General features: G+C 37.4%; 1 protein-coding gene and 2 pseudogenes across 1 annotated transcript in view; 1 reads left to right on the forward strand and 2 right to left on the reverse strand.

The window, feature by feature from the left end:
* The window catches only part of RECQL3 (DEAD/DEAH box RNA helicase family protein), a 441,760-nt gene that overhangs the window by 223,415 nt on the left and 198,351 nt on the right, over nucleotides 1–19,994 (reverse strand). The window lies entirely within an intron of this gene.
* Nucleotides 2,919–3,689, reverse strand: LOC149175004 (uncharacterized; annotated as a pseudogene).
* On the forward strand, nucleotides 6,827–7,749 carry LOC149175005 (uncharacterized; annotated as a pseudogene).

Consider the following 19,994-nt stretch of genomic DNA (forward strand, 5'->3'; position numbering starts at 1 on the left):
AATGCTTCATGTATGGGCCATGTATAATGAATGAATGTTCCTAGGGATGTTTCATTACTGAAATTCATCTTGACAAGCCATTTACCTTGCAATTGAAGTATAAAGTCTTTGAAGTTGTTTTTGTTGTGGCCTTAACGTCAAGCAAAGTTGTCTTTGATGCCTCCTTGACCTAGAAAATTCAAAGGTCCATAGTCATAATTCTACCTGACTCTAATCTCCCCAAAGTATTAGGCACTAGTCCACCCAAAGGTGATCACCTTAAACCTATTTTACTTCTCCCCTTTCCTCTTCTCTAAGTCTACTCCTCTAGGTCACCTAGGGCATCAATTATCTCACGATCTAGCCATCTGAATACTTTGATTTTTGGTCCACAACTATGCAGGTGTGTCCTCAAGAAGCCCTCCAAATTTCAAGAGATTCTGACGATGGGACCTTGAGATATCGCAAGCCCTAGCTCGAAGGAAAATTCTTTCCTTCAGTTTCCCTTAGGCTAGAAACCTCACTAAGATCCTTGCATTGCCTTTCATTGAAAATTCATACTTTGATCACTTTCCCCTCCCTAATTAGGTCAAGCATATCATTGGTTGCTAAATCCTATCCCCTTAACCGAACCTCGGGTCCACTTGGACTTGTGTGGTCCCATGCATTATCAAGGTTAATTCTTCAAAGAACACCTGGAACCCAAGTTTCCACAAGAATTCTAGGACTTAGGGATCTCCTTTATAAGACACATACTCAAAACCTAACCCTAGAAATTTTTCCCAAGCCCTTCCTAAAGAGCTTTCCATCTTGTCTTCCAAAGACAAGCAAGCCAAATGTTTGACCCTCTCCTGTGAATAGGCCTCCAGGATCACCCTTCGCCATATCATTGGTCCATCTATTTTGTGATCCTTATAATAACACGTCTCCTCCCAGCAATGAAAATCCGTAAAGAGTAGGGAGCCTTAGCTGAGGTGACAGTGGGCTATTGCTCCATTGTTGCCCTTAGCCTAGTGGTAACCCTTCAAGGATCCCCTTTTAGGACCCCTGCTAGTTTGAGCAGTAACAGATGTTAATATTGAAACCCTTGTCTACTTAAGGGTTATTGATGAAGTCCAGGATATTTGATGAAACCCTGTTCTTTTGAAGTTTAGGGTTTGGATAATGTCTTGATAAAAACCCCAGCCCTTTAGGATTCGCTTTTAATGTCTATGTTATGAAACACTAGATTTTTGGGGTTTAGTAAATTAGGGTTTATGAATAAAACCCTTGCAATAACCTTAGTAATTTCCTAGGAATGAAACCCTAGGTGTATATTTGTCTGTATGATCAAAACCCTAGCCTGGTCAAAATTGTCTTGATGTCTTGATTTAGGGTTTATCTAGTAAAGATTGATATTCTAGGGCATGATAATGAAACCCTAGAAGTATATTGATATAATTTAGTTTTGGGTTTGCAACAAACCCTAGTAGAGTTTGTCATAAACCATATTGTATGTATAGTTCTATGATTGATCTAAGGTTTTGTATCTCGAAGATGGAGTCTAGGGCTTATGACAAAACCCTAGCAAGAAGTTGAAGTCTAGTATGAATAGAGATATGAATTATGAACCTAACCAAGTTTAGGTATCTGATGTCTAAAGTTTGAATGCTTTGATGCTTCCATTGTAATTGACTTCATGCTTCTGTATATTTGTATTTGGTTGTACTTGCTATTAAAGGTTTTGCAGGTACATGATCTTCAAGATGTTGAAGATGTTTGTAATTGAAGATGATAATAATGATGAGCATGATGATGATCAAGATGACCTTGATGCCATGAGAAAGAATGAAGCCTCGAAAGATTGAAGTATATCTGATACTATTGTTCTCCCTAAGTTGAGAGGGAGCATGGTTAGAAGAAAAGGGTACATCTCCTTAGTTGAGAGGGAGGGCATATTATGACAGTCATGATAAATACCTTGAAGAAAGAATGAAATCAGAGAATGAATAAAAGTACTACAGATGGATGTGCAAACAAAAGATTTGAGAAAGTACTGAGGCGGTATTTGGTGCTACTAAAGAAATGAAAGAAAGCTTCTGACAGAGTTGATAATATTATGAGTAGCATCAGAATGATTAAGGACCCCGAAGGTTTGTGTTTACTGGTATATATACTCCAAGATTTATCACTGATTGGAGTTGTGATTGTGCAGGATCTCTCTGTAAAAAATTTGAATGTTTGAAGCATGCTTGGATTGATAGATATATTTGAATTAAGGAGAGATGAGGCATTGTGTGTAATACAAAATGTCTAGGAGGACATCTGGTCGGCCTATGTGTTGATGTCTAGATCCCGAAGTAGGGAGGGTGGCGATGGTCTTGGAGCTCCAACCTTGGATACGCACCTAGATCCCTTGGTTGGTGATAGAGCTTAAAAGCCTGATGGTACCTAGAATGGCTAAAGCTTGATTTCATCTAGTCCCACCCAATTAGAGTAGCATGGTAAGGTATCTAATCTATAGCACCGTGTGTGCTATGAGTCTTCATAGATCATATCATTTTGAGATCTTCCATGGGTTTGATGCTTGGGTCAATGACCATTGGATCATAGCACCCATGTTGTGCTCTAGAAATTTTTATTGAGTCAAAGTCAAAATTATTATGTAAAATATCTTCTTATGTCAAAGAAGCAAAAAAAGTTTTGAGTCAAAGTGTATGACAAGCCTCCATCCTTCAAGTCAGCTTCATCATCTACAAAAACCAACTCCCAAAGTCAACTTTGCCTACTATTCATGTCGGCGTTCAAGTATAGTGACAAACCACTATATATACCCTAGTGTTTGACCTTATTTGGGCAGCGAAAAGACATGTGATTCGATCTGCAATTTCTCAGAAAGGAAAAGGATGTTTTTCTGTATGAGGGTATTAAAATTGTTTTCAAGGTAGGACTGGCACTGCTCAAGTATTGTCAAGATGATTTGGTGAAATTGCCATTCGAGAAAAAAGTTTCTCGAAATCATCTTGACAGTACTTGAGCGGTGCCAGTCCTACCTTGAAAACAATTTTAATACCCTCATACAGAAAAACATCCCAAATGCGAAGGTTTAAAGGAAAAGGGAGCGAATTGAAGAAAAGGGCTACAAACCACTGGCTTGCACACATGCCTGGATTGATCATTTCCTGATCAAAATGTATGCCTAGCTCTGGCAAATGCTCCTTTAACAGTTTTTCAAATTGGAAAAGGTATTGTTGCACAAGGGGCAATCCGGGCAAATATAGTCCTTACATTGGTTCATTAACTGCACCTTTCAACATGGCAACAAGCAACCAAAATGCATCCTCCTCACTCATGTAAAGAAGAAGCAAGTCTGCAACAAACCCCATGCGCTGCACAGAGTCCACTTCTTTATCATAGACAGAATAGGCATTTAGAACATTGTATAGAGACATATGTCCCTAGCCATGCATCTGTTTATAGAACACATGGGTTGGAAAAGTGCGAGAAATATCTCTAATGATATCCTCTTCAGAATCTGGTGTCTCATACAATACCAGTTGGTCATATACTCCTTTGTTTTGCAGCAACATGTCTCTATTGCCTGATATGAATTGCCAAACCAGACTCTTTAGGCAATCTGGAATACCCTTTCTGATACGCCTTTTTACAACATTTGGTTTTTTCTTGGCAAATTCCTTCCCAGTAATGAAACATAGGCAACAGGGTTGCATCGATGCTTAGTGGAGAGCGCGATCGTATGGACGCATTTGTTTGAAAATATACGTAATTCTACAAACCCCATTGTTTACCAGTAAACTTGTAGAGTGGGTTATTGTTGTACAGACGTGTTAGTCATTTAATTGCAGGGATAAAAATGATTGATGGTGGTAGTAAGGGTCCAGTAAACTTGCAGAGTGGGTTATTGTTGTACAGACGTGTTAGTCATTTAATTGCAGGGGGAAAAATGATTGATGGTGGCAGTAAGGGTTGCGGGTGGCAGCAGCAACAAGGTTTATGATACTACTGTAACGAACAACGGTTGCAGTCAGAGAAGTTCTAGCGACTGGAGATGATAGCGTTGTGAACTGAGGTTGTCGTTTATCAGTGATGCGGCTATCTATCAGTCTATTTAGCGACAGTGGATGCATTGGTGTGAGAAGGTTGGTTGTGCAGCGGAAGAGAAGATCAGCTACAGTAACAGAGAATGATGGTTGGCGGACGATGATGGGGAGTGGATGCAAAGCGGTCGGAAGTCGAATGAGGTACATTGCTGTGTTGTTTTTTTTTTTAATATATATATTGTTTTAAAAAAAAATCCTTTTAATATACAACGCTTTTCTTTTTTTAACCCCTATTTTTTTTATATTTTTTTTCTTCCCGTTTTTTTTAATTATTTTTTCTTCTTTCTATATATTTATATAATTTCTTTTTTTTAATGATTTTTTCTAGAATTTTTTCAATTTTTTTCTTTTAAATTCAATTATTTTCTTAAATGGCCAAAAGCCCCTTTTTTTTATGGCCAAGGGCCAATTGGCAAAAATGGAGAAACTCCAATTTGTGTAGCAAATGCTTCAGTTTCTATAACAACAAAGTTGACGAAGGATAAAGGCCAGAATCGGAGAACATTCTCTGATATCAATGTAATGAACGAAGTTCATTCTTCAATTTAAATACTCCAGAAGACTTGGAATATGTAGATCTCCATTGAGATACAAGATTATATATTAAATGTATGAATAAGAATGATGATACAATTGGGGATGAGGGTCCTGTATATATAGCCAGGAAGTACCCTTTCACGAAGAGTCATGTCTGTAGAGACATGCCTCTTCGTTTAACTAATTAAAGAAAGAGGCATGTCTCTATAGACATGACTTTTCGTGAAAGGGTACTTCCTGGCTATATATACAAGACCCTCATCCCCAATTGTATCATCATTCTTATTCATACACTCAATATATAATCTTGTATCTCAATCGAGATCTGTGTATTCCAAGTCTTCTGGAGTATTTAAACTGAAGAACGAGCTTTGTTCGTTACATTGGTATCAGAGAACGTTCTTCGATTTCGGCCTTTGGCCATCAATCCTTCGTCAACTTTATTGCAATGTTCCACCAAGACTCTGGTGCGGGGAGACGCGGGTTGCAGGGAGACACACAGGGGGGACGTGTGGGAGTACCCTCAAATTTTAGGGAAATTTCAGGGGTGCGGGGAGACGTTGAGGTACATATATATATATATATAGATCTATATATATATATATGTATATATATATATATATATATATATAATTCAAGTTCATATTCATTGTTCATTGTTCAATAATGAAAGCATAAAAAATATTGAATAGACAACTGAATCACTGATCCATCTCATCATTCATTTTGATGCATACATCATTCATATGACATATTCAAGTCTCATTATTGAAGTATTCATACATTCCATGAGATTCGATAAAAATAAATAAAAATCAGTAATGAAATATTCAAATACATTGATCCATATCATTCATCATTCTACAATCTACATTGATTTAAAAATTAAATTCATCATTCATAATTCTAGAATCTAAATTGAAAGCAAAACATAGTAGTATATTTTCAAAGTTTGAACACAAAATTTATATAACTCAAAGTTTGAACCTAGGTTTTAGACTTTTAGTTATTTAATATTTTTTGGTTCTATTTGGTTTTAATTTTAATTTTTTTTTAATTGTTTTGATTTTTTATTTTTTAATTTGGGTCTTATTAGACAAATTTAAAGGGGGACGCCCATAAGCACCCTTTTTGAAGGGGCACGCCCAAACACACCCTTTTTGGGAGTCTAGGCTCCCACACTTTTTGAAGGGGGATGCCCAGAGACACCCTTTTTGGGGAGTCTAGACTCCCACACTGAAGGGGGACGCCCAGACGCACCCCTTTTGGGGAGTCTAGACTCCCACACTGGGAAACGCACCCCCTTGCGTCTCCCCAAGACTCCCCAAAAAGGGTGCATGGGGAAACGCACCCCCAAGAGACTCCCCATCCCGGGTATGAGGGGTGCGTGCACCCAACCCTGGGGGATGTGTCTCCATGGAACATTGCTTTATTGTCATCGAAACTGAAGCATTCACTACACAAATTGGAGTTTCTCCATTTTTGCCAATTGGCCCTTGGCCATTAAGAAAAAAAAAAGGGTTTTTGACCATTTAAGAAAATAGCTGAATTTAAAGGAAAAAAAAACCGAATAAACTATAGAAAAAATCATTGAAGAAAAAGAGATTATATAAATATATAGAAAGAAGAAAAAATAATTAAAAAAACAGGAAGGAAAAAAAATATTAAAAAAAAATCGTTCTATATTAAAAGGAAAAAAAAAATTAAACAATATATATATTTAAAAAACAAAAAACAACACAACAACATACTTCATTCGACCATCGACTGCTTTGCACCCGCTCCCCGCCATCGTCCGCCAACCATCTTTCTTTGTTACCGCAGTTGATCTTCTCTTTCATCGTACAACCAACCTTCTCACACCAACGCATTTGTCGTTGCTAAATACACTGACAGATAGTCCCATCACTAATAAATGACAACCTCAGTTCACAGCATTGTCATTTCCAGTCGCTAGCACTTCTCTGACTGCAACCGTTGTTCGTTACAATGGTATCATAAACCTTGTTGTTGATGCCACCCACAACCCTTAGTGCCACCATCAACCTTTTTTTCCCCTGCAATTAAACAACTAACGCATATGTACAAAAATAACCCACTCTGCAAGCACACTGGCAAACAGTGGGGTCTGTACAATTACATATATTTTCAAACAGACGCGTCCGTATGATCGCGCTCCTCCACTAAGCATCAGTTCAACCCTGTTGCCTATGTTTCATTACGGGAAGGAATTTGCTAGGGAAAAACCAAATGTTGTAAAAAGGCGTATCAGAAAGGGTATTCCAGATTGCCTAAGCAGTTTGGTTTGGCAACTCATATCAGGCAGTAGAAACTTGTTGCTGCAAAACAGAGGAATATACAACCAACTGGTATTGTATGGGACATCAACTTCTGAATTGGATATCATTAGAGATATTTCTCGCACTTCTCCATCCCATGTGTTCTATAAACAGATGCATGGCCAAGGACAGATGTCTCTATACAATGTTCTAAAGGCCTATTCTGTCTATGATACAGAAGTGGGCTATGTGCAGCGCATGGGGTTTGTTGCAGATTTGCTTCTTCTTTACATGAGTGAGGAGGATGCATTTTGGTTGCTTGTTGCCATGTTGAAAGGTGCAGTTAATGAACCAATGCAAGGACTATATTTGCCCAAATTGCCCCTTGTGCAGCAATACCTTTTCTCCAACTATTGCCAAAGCTAGGCACATATTTTGATCAGGAAATCATCAATCCAGGCATGTATGCAAGCCAGTGGTTTGTAGCCCTTTTCTCCAATTCACTCCCTTTTCCTTTAGCCCTTCGCATTTGGGATGTTTTTCTGTATGAGGGTATTAAAATTGCTTTCAAGGTAGGACTGGCACTGCTCAAGTACTGTCAAGATGATTTGGTGAAAATGCCATTCGGGAAACTTTTCCCTACCTTGCGCAACTTTCCAGACACACTGCCCACATACTCCACCCAACCACATGATGGGTGTACCGTGTTTCCCCCGTCCACTCAGACAACTCTACCTCCGACACCACCAACAGTTCCGACCACGGCTCCTGCTGCTCCGGCCGCCATCATTCCACTGGCAGTAGCGAATCACCCACATCGTTTTCCTGGTCCGCACCATTGCTACGTACGCTAACCTCTGTCCACTTCCCGACCGCCGACAATAACATTCCGGCCGGTCCACTTATTTCTAAACGCCAGGTCAACCGTCACAATTCGGCTTATTCCTAAACGCTAAGTCAATGGTTACATCGATCAGCTTTGTTAATTACGTGAGCTATATAATATTAATTATAATTAATAATTATAACCAGTGTTGATAATATCGCCGAAATATCGGCGATTTTCGCAAATATCGCGATATTTCCTTTGAGCCGAAATATCGCCCCCAAAAAATCGCGATATTTTCATGTTTTGAATTTCTCGCGCGATTTCCGATATTTCGGCGATATTTTAGAAAATATCGTGAGACGATGGTAAATATCGCCGGTTAGGGAAAATCGACTTATAAAATGGTTTTTGAGTTTTTGATGCACGTCATTTTGTTTTCGTGAGAGCTGGAGAGTGAGACGGAACCGGTCGGTCGCTGCGAAGGAGGGTTTACCGTTTGGCTGCCAAGAAAAGGTATGAATCCGACATCGTCTTCACTGCTCCACAGTGATACCGCTGCGTTTACTGTATATACAAATGCTGGTTTACAAAAACACCTCCATACAACTGTGTTTTAACTTTTATCATTTATGCTCTGTTGCATATAGTTCATAACTTCATAGTTCATACCACGCTGTCTGTGGCCCTACAGTCTCTGCAATCCGCTACCATATGCGTTTAATACTACCAGTTTTCGTTTTAATCACCGCTACCACTATATAACCGTCAGGAATCCACGAACGCTTCCCCAAAAGACTGTAATCGTTGTCTTTAATAAATAATGTAGGGTGGTATGATAATTTAGTGACTATGGGAAATTGTGTCGTTTGTATGGGGCAGTACTTTCTATTTCCATACACAAGGTGACAGCTTATTGGTGTGAATGGGTTCTGTTACCCCTCATATTATCTGAGGCCTTATACCTGCGATTTTCATCACAGTGTCATAGTTGTGAATCTTTATGCCATTTAGAGTCCCAACAGACTACTTCGCTATGAGTGAATCCTTGAATCTTGCAATCTAATCTTTGCTTTTCACTGCTCCAACTAAAATGCAAGTAACCTCTCTATATTTTTTTGAAGTCTATAATAGTTTGTTTTGGCTATCTGAGTACTGTGTTGATCCAGCATTCATTTTGTTAGCACCTTTATAGTTTCTTCTTTAGCACTGCAATTTTGTGCTACTATTTTTACATATCAAGTCTCCAGACAGAGAATTCATATTTTTCTGGCAGCAGGTATCTGTCTGATTTATGTGGAGAAATTAGTTATCACTATTTTCCTTAAATTATGGATATATTTGTACGTGTACTCTAGTTAACTGTTGATGGTGATGGGTTAAATTTTAGAGTCTAGACTAATTTTAAATGTTTTTATTTTTTATTTTTATTTTGTGTATTTTTAATGTTTTTAGTTTTTAAAATTTTAAATGCACTGAAATCAAGAAAGATATACAGTTTCTCTACTAAAAACATAATTACAGCAAGCTATCCTTGCTGTGATTTAACGTATAACTGAATTAAGCAGTGTTGAACAAGACCTTGACAAGTCTGGGCAGCAAGGACTGACAGTTAAACAAATTAAGTTTTAAGTTTTAACTGTCATTTTCTTAAGAATTTTATATATTAAAAAAACAAGGGTTATATATTACTTATTAAGTTACTAATTCCAAATTTTTTTTGGTGCTGTAGGTTTCCTTTTGAGTTAGCCCACTACAAAATACAAATATGCCAAAAAACTTGGACCCATTTTGGGAGTATGGGATCCCTGATGGTGGGACAAATCGTGCATATCTTGCATGCAAATTGTGTGGGACCAAGATGACAGGTGGGGTTACACGACTGAAATACCATCTTGCTAGACTCACTGGACATGATGTTGGCATTTGTGAAGTTTCTAGTCCAGAGCTTATACGAAAAGCTCTTGAGGCAATTGAAGAAAAGGACAGAAAGAAGGAAGAGGCGGAAAGAAACAAAGCTGAACGTGCAGGTAGATCTTTCGGGATATCTTCTCCTGATTTTGATGTTGATTGTAGTGGCCCTACTGGCCCTAGTGGGAGGGGCTCCACAACTGGCACACCATCACATGCTAGCGCTACTGCTAGTGTGAATGCGAGGTCATCATTTTTTGTTCCACGAACAGGAGCTGGAGCACAACCTGGCATAAAATCGCTTGTTAAAAAAAAGGAGAAGCAAGAAGCAGATAGAGTCATGGGGAGGTGTATTTTTTGGAGCGACTTACCTCTCAGCATCACAAAAACCAATCCATTTTGGCAACCAATGTGTGATGCTATTGCTGTTGTGGGCCCAGGGTACAAAAGTGCCACATATGAGGAGTTGCGGGGGCCAATTCTTCAAGCAGAAAAACAGGACATCAACTCTAGATTGGCGGAGTTGAAAAAGACATGGGAAGTCACTGGATGCACAGTGATGTCTGATGGTTGGACAGATAGGAAGGGTAGGACCCTTCTAAATTTCTTGGTACATTGTCCTAAAGGTACCATGTTTATTAAATCGTTGGATGCATCAGAACATATCAAAGATGCAGCAACGATATGTGAGTTGTTAGATGGGTTCATTCAGGAGATTGGTGTGCAGAATGTGGTGCAAGTCATAACAGACAATGCAGCTAATTATGTGTCTGCCGACAGAATGCTTATGGAGAGGCATCCCACATTGTTCTGGACTCCATGGGCAGCGCATTGTCTTGATTTGTTGCTTGAGGATATGGGGAAACTCTCCTTCATCAAGGAGGCAGTTGATATGGCTAGGAGCATCCCCAAGTTTATTTATAACCATGCTTTTGTTCTTAGCCTTATGAGGAGGTTCACTAGAAACAAGGAGTTGCGGCGTCCTGCCATCACACGTTTTGCCACAACCTTTATTACTCTTCAGTCTTTGCTTCGATGTCAGTTCGAGTTGAAGCAAATGTTTGTGTCTGATGATTGGCGTAATTGTAGATACAGCAGGAGACCTGATGGGAGAGCCATTGCAAAAATGGTGTACTCTGAGACATTTTGGCGTGGAGTACAAGAAGCATGTGCAGTTAGCGAACCTATAGTAAAGGTTCTTAGATTGGTGGATGGAGAGAAGCCTGCAATGCCTTATTTGTATGAGGGCATGGATAGGGCCAAGGAGGCCATTCGTTCCTATTATGCAGACAAGGGTTCTGCTGGCCTTAATAGGCAGATGATGTTATGGGATGTGATCGATAGTCGGTGGACAGGGATGCTTCATCGACCCATTCATGCAGCAGCACTCTTCCTCAACCCTGCATTTGCATACAAATGCAACTTTGATTTTGATGGCGAGGTGATGGAAGGGCTCCATTCCTGTATTCAGAGGATGGTACCTGATTCTGAGCTTCGTAGCAAAATCAAGCGCGAGGTACAGAGTTATCAGGATTGTGTTGGCCTATTTGGCTTTGATGATGCCATTAAGGAAAGGGCCCTCTTCATGCCACGTAAGTGACAAGTCATCACTCATTAGAAATTAGAAATTTGAATTTAATTATGTTTTAACTTTTAACTTTTAAGTTTTTGAATTTTTTATTTCATTATTTTGTTGTAGATCTTTGGTGGCGAAGCTATGGTGCAAGGGTACCAAATTTGCAAAAATTGGCTATATGAATCTTGAGTCAAACATGTAGCTCTTCAGGGTGTGAGCGCAATTGGAGTGTATTTGAGAAAATACACGCCAAAAAGCGCAACAGGTATAACTTTGAACTCAAGCCTTCAGTTGAGCAATTACACTTATTGTAATTTTTAATTTTTAATTTATGACCTTCAAGTGTCAAGAGTCAAGAGTCAAGACTCATTACTTTTTTTGACACTCTTACAGGTTGGAGTTCGCACGCCTCAACGATTTGGTGTATGTGCATTACAACATCCGACTTCGAGTGAGGCAAATAGAATCACCAGTGGATCCAGATGCCATTTCCTTAGACAATATTGATGTATTGTCTCCGTGGAGGGTGGAGTCTCAGGAGCCCATATTGGAGGAGTCACCTTCATGGTTAGAGCCAATGGCAGATGATCCATTAGAGCAGGGGCAGCAAGAGGAGGACTCGGAGTCAGAGGAGCAGCAGCACTTAGAGGAGGAGCAGGAGGAGCAGGAGGAGGAGGACACTGCGGGAGCATCAGCATCAACACCATCTGCTATAGATATAGGAGAGCATAGCTCCATGCCTAGCACTCATTATTTGACATTAGGTGCAGAGGCAGTGTCAGGGCCTTCTACTACTAGGGGCAGGCCTGGCAAACAGCCCATCATGTTTTCCCGTAAAAGGGGGAGAGGGCAGTAGATAGATAGCTGCTAGTTTTATTTGTTATGCTACATGTAACTCATGATGATGAGATACTTTTATTATTATATGTGATGTTATTTTGTATTGGTTCTCCACATTTGAGTCCTTGAATGGACAATTATCAGGGATTAGCACGATTTGGTATCGCCTTTGATATATCATTTCTATTTGACATCATATATATCAGTGTTTTCTTCATATTTATGTGCCAATGTGTTTATTTCATGTTGTTATTGCTTTATATGTTTAAAAATCTGAAAAAAATGAATATATTATGCATTTTTTATGCTTGCTTTTGTTGTTTAAATTCTGAACATGAAGATGTTGCTTTAAAAATTAAAATAGTTTCTTGAGTGTTTGCTGGGCACTGTATAGTTATACTCATTTAATGCCAATTTTTTGTTTTTTTTGTGCCCTAGGTTTGAATTAGTTCACTACAAATGTCAAATATGCCAAAAGCCTTGGACCCATTTTGGGAGTATGGGGAGGCTGTTGGTGGGGCAAATCAGGCATATATATCATGCAACTTGTGTGGGACCAAGATGTCAGGAGGGATTACACGATTGAAATACCATCTGGCTAAACTCTCTGCGTATGATGCAGATGTGATGCCTTGTATGGTTTCAAGTGCAGAGGTTATACAAAAAGCTCGTGAAGCAATTGCTGAACAAGACAGAAAGAAAGCTGCTAGGGAGAGGCCAATGGTCTCAGATAGATAGCTGCTAGTTTTATTTGTTTTGCAACTTTTGCTACATATAAAGTTTATAACTCATGATGATGAAATACTTTTAAAGTTTTATATATGTGATGTTGTTTTGTTTGAGTCCTTGATTGGACAGTTATCACTATCAGGGATCAGCAGGATATGTGATGTTATTTTGTTTGAGTCCTTGATTGGACAATTATCAATTTATCACTATCAGGGATCAGTAGGATATGTGATGTTATTTTGTTTGAGTCCTTGATTGGACAATTATCAGGGATCAGCAGGATTTGGTATCGCCTTTGAAGTTTGATGTATCATTTCTATTTGACATCATATATATCAATGCCTTCTTCATATTTATGTGCCAATGTGTTTAGTTCATGTTGTTATTGCTTTATATGTTTAGAAATCTGAAAAAAAATGAATATATTATGCATTTTTTATGCTTGCCGATATTTGCCGATATTTGCACCGATATTGCCGATAAGATATTTTCCGGACCCTCGCCGATATTTTCCCGATACCGATATTATCAACACTGATTATAACTAATTTAATTATAATTATTATATAACTAATAGTTATAATTATTCAATAAAAAACTATATTTTAATATAGTTGGATATTAATATATTTATTTATAAAAAAAAGGAATAAAACCCTAGTTTCAAAATAGCATCACCAAAGAATTCTACAAGCTAAAGTACTAGTGACGAATTACATATGCTACGATGACAAACACAAAGGTGAAGAAAATTGTCGGAAATTAAGCTTTGAGGGCAAAGATTTTCGAAGAGGAAGGCAATGTTACAAATATGAATTATATAAAATTAAATAAATGTAAATACTAAATATCAAGTAATGATTATGTTCAATAGTCATTAGTTAATTGAAAAGGCATGACTAAAATACATGCCCAATAGTGAAAGGACACCTGCATAGTATATATGCGGGTCTTCATTGTAACATTCAACATCACTTGTACATCTTATATATAATAAATCATTATTACAAATACCTCTTGTGTATTTTTACATTAAATTCAACATGCCATAGTCTTGTTGCTGTGGAGGACATCTGGTCGGCCTATGTGTTGATGTCTAGATCCCGAAGTAGGGAGGGTGGCGTTGGTCATGGAGCTCCGACCTTGGATACGCACCTAGATCCCTGGGTTGGTGATAAAGCTTATAACCCTGATGGTACCTAGAATGGCTAAAGCTTGAGTTCCTCTTAGTCCCACCCAATTAGAGTACCCTGGTCAGGTATCTAATCTATGGCACCATGTTTGTGCTGTGACTCTTCATAGATCATATCATTTTGAGATCTTCCATCTACCTCTGTATATATATATATATATATATATATATATATATATATATATATATATATAATTATGAATACCTTCCTAGTTAAGAGGGAGTGTTGAAGAATATAACTAGTGTCGGTCATCATAATTATATTTGAGTCATGAAAAAGAAAATTATTTATAAAAAAAAATTATTGACTCATTAAAGCATGGGTTTCATGCTTGGATCAATAATCATTAGGTCATAGCACCCATGGTGTGCTCTAGGAATTTTTATTGAGTCAAAGTCAAAATTATTATGTAAAATATCTTCTTATGTCAAAGAAGAAAAATATGTTTTGAGTCGAAGTGTATGACAAGCCTCCATCCTTCAAGTCGGTTTCATCATCTACAAAAACCAACTCCCAAAGTCGGCTTTGCCTACTGTTCATGTCGGCCTTCAAGTATAGTGACAAACCACTATATATACCCTAGTGTTCGACCTTATTTGGGCAGCGGAAAAACATGTAATTCGATCTGCAATTTCTCAGAAAGGAAAAGGATGTGAAGTCTTTCAGTATTTACAAGGAGAAATCTACTATCCTAAAGAAGCCAAAATTCTCAAGATTACAAAAGACAAACGAAAGTCTCAAGGCTACAGAAAGAACCAAATGGTAGTATTGTTTCATGGTTAAAGTAAAGTATTGTTGCAGAACTGAAGTATAATATTGTTGCACGATGGAATATCAATACTGTTACAAGACTGATATATACTCTGAGTACAGAACTGAAGTAAGGTTACTTGAACTAAAGCTACAGGATGACAAAAGGAACGAAAACCTAATTGATGTTGACTTGTGAATTATCTGCATAAACGACTTGAGGGATGGAGGGAAGTCTTGGTCGAAGTCAAAGGGTCTTGGATTGTTACAACTTGATATGATTTTATTGAAGAAAAGGTTTGACTGGGTTTCCCCTTCAAGGAGGGGCTTTTCCCTCGCTGAGTGCCTACATCTTGTGTCCCTTGCTGTGATCTTCATTGTTTGGCATTCTTCTTGATGAAAGGAACACAATAAATTGAAAGAGGAACTAAAAAGTAGAAAAGAGTAATCACAAGAAAATGTCAAAGTCTAAGAGAAATTTACCTAAAAAACTTAATCCATAAGCTACCCTAAATTTCTCAACAAAACTCGCCTTTGCAGTAACAAGTCTCCACCTTGCTATACGATACCTCACCAAACTTTCCCCTGAGTTTGGCTTTTGGCATCTTTCTGGTTCTCTTCTCTATAACCCTTCGAGCACTCCTTTCTCTAGGTTGTTGCAAATCTTCTCACCTTCCTTTGTTGTCACCTACATAGAGAAAACAAATCTCTTACCATATCTTCAATCACTTGTACCTTCTTTTGTTGCTTCTCCTCCAAACTACACGCAGGAATCTTCTGCACTCTGATACCACTTGATGCAAACGATTTATGGGGGTCTATCATTTCAAGTTTTCTTATGGTCCCAATCCTAGGACCTATGGATTATGAGCCCACAAACTCAACTCATCCTCGCTTCCACTGCAAACTGAAGAAGCTTGTGGTATAGCATCTATTGGCGCCTTGGCTAGCCAGATCTTCATTCTAATGGTCGCCTCTTTTCAATGCCCAAAGGCTACAATTTATAGAGGAAATTACAATATTGTGGATCATTTCAAGATCCATGATCTTCTCCATAAAGCTCTCAACATGATCCTCTCCACAAAGCTCTCAACATGATATTTTTCACAAAGCTCTCAACATAATCCCTAAGATCCCTCAAAGATCTGATTTTTCAAGCTTTTTAACAAATCCCTTGCCTTTTGACGCGTTTTTCTCATTTTCGCCTTCCAAAATTCGTTTTTGCTAATTTTTTTCAGAGGATGGGTTGATGCTCCTGCATCAAGAACCCATGGTATTCACCCATAGTATTGATGTGGAATATAGCCTATTTAAAGTGGGATATTAAACCAGCCTAAATGTAAATAGATCCAAAATTATGATGGATCTATACTGACATCTAACAATTCTAAAATCCTTACTATGGAAAAGTGGAACAGGTTATGTGAATTATCAAAACACCATAAATACATGTTACATTTTTTCATATACGCAATAGTATTGTTTTTCTATATGAATTGTTATGTGAAATACTTCTATAGTTTTGTGCTTTCTCTTTCATGCCCATATCACATTTACTCTATCAAAATCATTTGTGGAGAGCCCTTATTTTTAGCATTTTGAGCTGTCTGCAAATGATTTTGATACAGGGAACGCAATACAGTCTTTTAGAAAAATCACGGGTGAGAAAAATCTATTGCGACAAGCTTCGCAATGGCATTGTAACATCTTAGATCTTCACGGCATCGATCGGAGGCGCATATGCTCATACCTTATTTCACCATGCCTCACTGATGATCATTTGGGTAAGAAAAGCTTCCTTTGGCCTACCTTCTATACTATGTTGATGTTCTGTTATTTTAAAAATTATATGTTTTTAGTATTTAAATTTGAAAATCAAATTTATAAATAAAACTTATATAAAATTAAAGATAAGAAAATAATTAATTTAATATAAAAGTAGTAATTATTATTTGCAAGTTTAAATGATTTATAAAGGGCAAAAAATCTAAACTAATTTTAGTTCTTTTAGACCAATGCACCTCACGCACATGAAAATAGATATATACAAACATATGGGAAGGTTTATATTTTATTTATTTTATATTTAAAATAAGCTAAATTTAAGTTAATTTATTAAATTAGAACAAATATATTATATTTCTTGTTAAATTATAATATTATTAAAAACAAATACTTTTAAGATATTTAAATTGTGAAGATAATGTACTAATCAAGTGGAAGTTTTGATCTCGTGAATGTTCTAATCTCATATAATATTTCTAATGTCATATAATGATTTTAATCCCACCGAGAGGTTTTGATCTCACAGAGGATATATATTTGTCAATATGTGTTGTTAGCAAGATAATGTTCCAATATCGCAGAGGTTTTGCTCTCACGGAGCTTTCGTTTTAATCACAAACCCTCAAAATTACGTGAGATTAGAGTTTTCCCCAAGAGTATTGATCTCAAACTGATTCTGACTTTGTCATCTTCTACGATCTTATAACTATTATCTACAGTCAATTTTAACCTATGGTTGAGCTAAAGCTATATACGTTATACAAGGTTATCCTTATTTTTAGTTATTTTTCAAGTATGAGGAATTTGTTATATATGTCAAAACATCAAGTTATGAAGAGATGTTGAATGTTCTATCCTCTCCTATCCTGTCCTCTTATAAATATTTTGACAAGGTCAAATTACACAAAAATAAAAATAAAATAAAATAACCAGTCTAAATCCATCTTAACACCAGATCTACCAAGTGTTGAGAGGGATCAAATTTCTTTTCACTCTAAAAGAGGTTTGCATGTCAAGAGATTTGATCCCTCTCGGCACTTGGTAATCCGAAATTAAGATGGATCTAGGTTGGTATATTTATATAAGAATGTTGAATGTATAGGAGATATGATATGATATGTTTATAAATGAGGGCCTTGCTTATATATTAGGCACAATGCCCCTTCATAAATAGTCATATCATGTGGATCATGTCCCTTCAATATGCTAATTGTTTATTAATTATTAATTATATATTATGTTCATAACATTCTTCCTCTAGTAGTAGTAAGTAGAAATGTTATGGTTGAGCTTGATGTGGAAGTTGTAGTTGATGGGGTTAATGTGGAAAGTGCTAAGATAAGGTGCAAACTGAAATGAGATCTCTTCTCCTCGCTACCTACCTCTTTGAAAGTGGTTGCTATGACGCAATCACAATCTCCTCCTCCAAATGTCTCCCTACTATAGACATGGAGAATCCTTCTTCTCCTACACAATGTCATCATGCTCCAACCACTAAAGCACCTCCACCATCCATATACTCATGGTGTCAATTACATTCAATGAAATGGTATTATGTTAGGTGTTTTGTTGATATGCTTCACCCACAGCATGAGATTGCAATACACATAGGCCATGTCATTAAGGTTGTGGACACCTAACATGTATGAGCACTATATTCTGATTAGAGGATGGCCCTAATACCTCCCAAATTGTACTTGAGGATGAAATCCCTGATTCATAAAGTAAAAGCCAATAGAGAACTAGTAGGATGAACAAAATTTTCACCTAAGTAACCTATCCTCTTCACTTTAGGCCAACTCACCTCTGACTCCAGGGGGTATCGATAGTAGGATTACCAAAGCTAAACAATGAGGGACAAGGTGATATGATAATAGCTTTAGCAAAACATTATCAATAGGGATTTTAAAAGGATTAAAAAGGGTGATGGAAGGAGACAGAGATTAGTGCAAATTCGACAAGGGAAATGGAGCCAAGGGGTTATCTAAGAGGGTTTATTTTCTTATGTGTTGGCAATGGAAGTAAGGTTAGAAGACTCAATAACTTCCACTCTAAAAGGAAGGGATCCAAAGGATCCCCCTTCAACTAGGCAACCCAACTTTACCCTAGAAAATGAAGTTAATGGGCTCACTAGAATTCCTAAAGGATATGTAAAGCAAATTATTACACATAAAAGACTAAGATAACAAAGGAGAGAAGAGTTGTTACCACACATCCAAAATTTCTTCCATGTGGTAGATTTAACCCGTCAATAAATGCATTCAACAAGGAAACATGGAAAAGAGTGCAATGATCAAGGAAAACCCCTAAATAGTGGATTAGCTTTCCAAAGTGAAACATCTTCAAAGCATGCAAAGACCAAGTAAGAACCTTCGTAAGGTGGCATGTGTGGCATTATGAGTGAGACATCCTCCAATCAATGTGTAAATGAATGAAGAGAGACCTCAACAGGTGGAATAACAATAATAGTCAACCATCTCCATGAAAAGAAGGGACATCCTCTCCTTAATCTTACAATATGCCTAAATACGTGTGCCAAACACTCCTACAAGATGGCACGTGTGAATGAATAAAGTATGAGGAGATGTACAAGGTAGTAGATCTAAGGAAGAATGAGTCAAATCACCTATGAATCATATACCAAGTCACCAAGAGTCTAATCAACTCATTAAGAAGTAGGACAACCTAATAAAAATATGCACAAAATGATGAAAAATGCGCAAGTTCCTCCAAAAGTGAGCTCAAGAAGGGGAGCATTCTACATAAAAACATGCTCCAGAACAAAGTAACCCATCCAAGTTTGAATACCATCCATTGGAGCTAGGGCATTGGAGAAAAGGGGCTCTAACAATGCTCATACCTACTCCTCGAAGTGATAAACCAAGCCTAAGAAGGGAAATATATGCCAAGAACTATATGCAATGATGAAGCCAACCAAATGAATATGCCAATACCATGTACACTTGTTCCCAAAGTGTTGGGACGTTCCACCAAGGGATCCGTACATCCAATCATCTAGAAAAGAATGGAGACTAGAACATCACATGATCAAGTGTAATTCTATCTCTCTATGATAAGTGTACTAAGCAATACACCATAAAGACCTCTATCAAATCATCATTCATGTCATCAACAATCAATGAAACCTAGTGAATACACTATCCATCTAAAGCTCTTTATGATGAAAATCACAAGGACAAAGAAAATTTCACTAGCATAAACCTTATACAAAATGAAGGGTAATAGGCCCTATGCCATAAATAAAAACTAATGAATTTATAAAAAAATAAAAATTTGATTTGAACATGTCTAACATGTTGCACTTCTTCGAGAGTTTTCTTCAAAGATAGTCCAATTGCATATGCATCCTAAAGAGCTACAAGTTTGACTAAGCACCCAAATGACAAGTTTATACAACTCTAGGACATGTCTTCCATAGTTTCTCCACCAAACATCGATGACAAAAATATGAAAGGAAAGAAAATAAAT

Source organism: Pinus tabuliformis, chromosome 4_1 (genome assembly GCF_031772625.1).
Source record: "Pinus tabuliformis cultivar Carrire ecotype Pingquan chromosome 4_1, CPIR1, whole genome shotgun sequence".
Lineage (NCBI taxonomy): Eukaryota > Viridiplantae > Streptophyta > Pinopsida > Pinales > Pinaceae > Pinus > Pinus tabuliformis.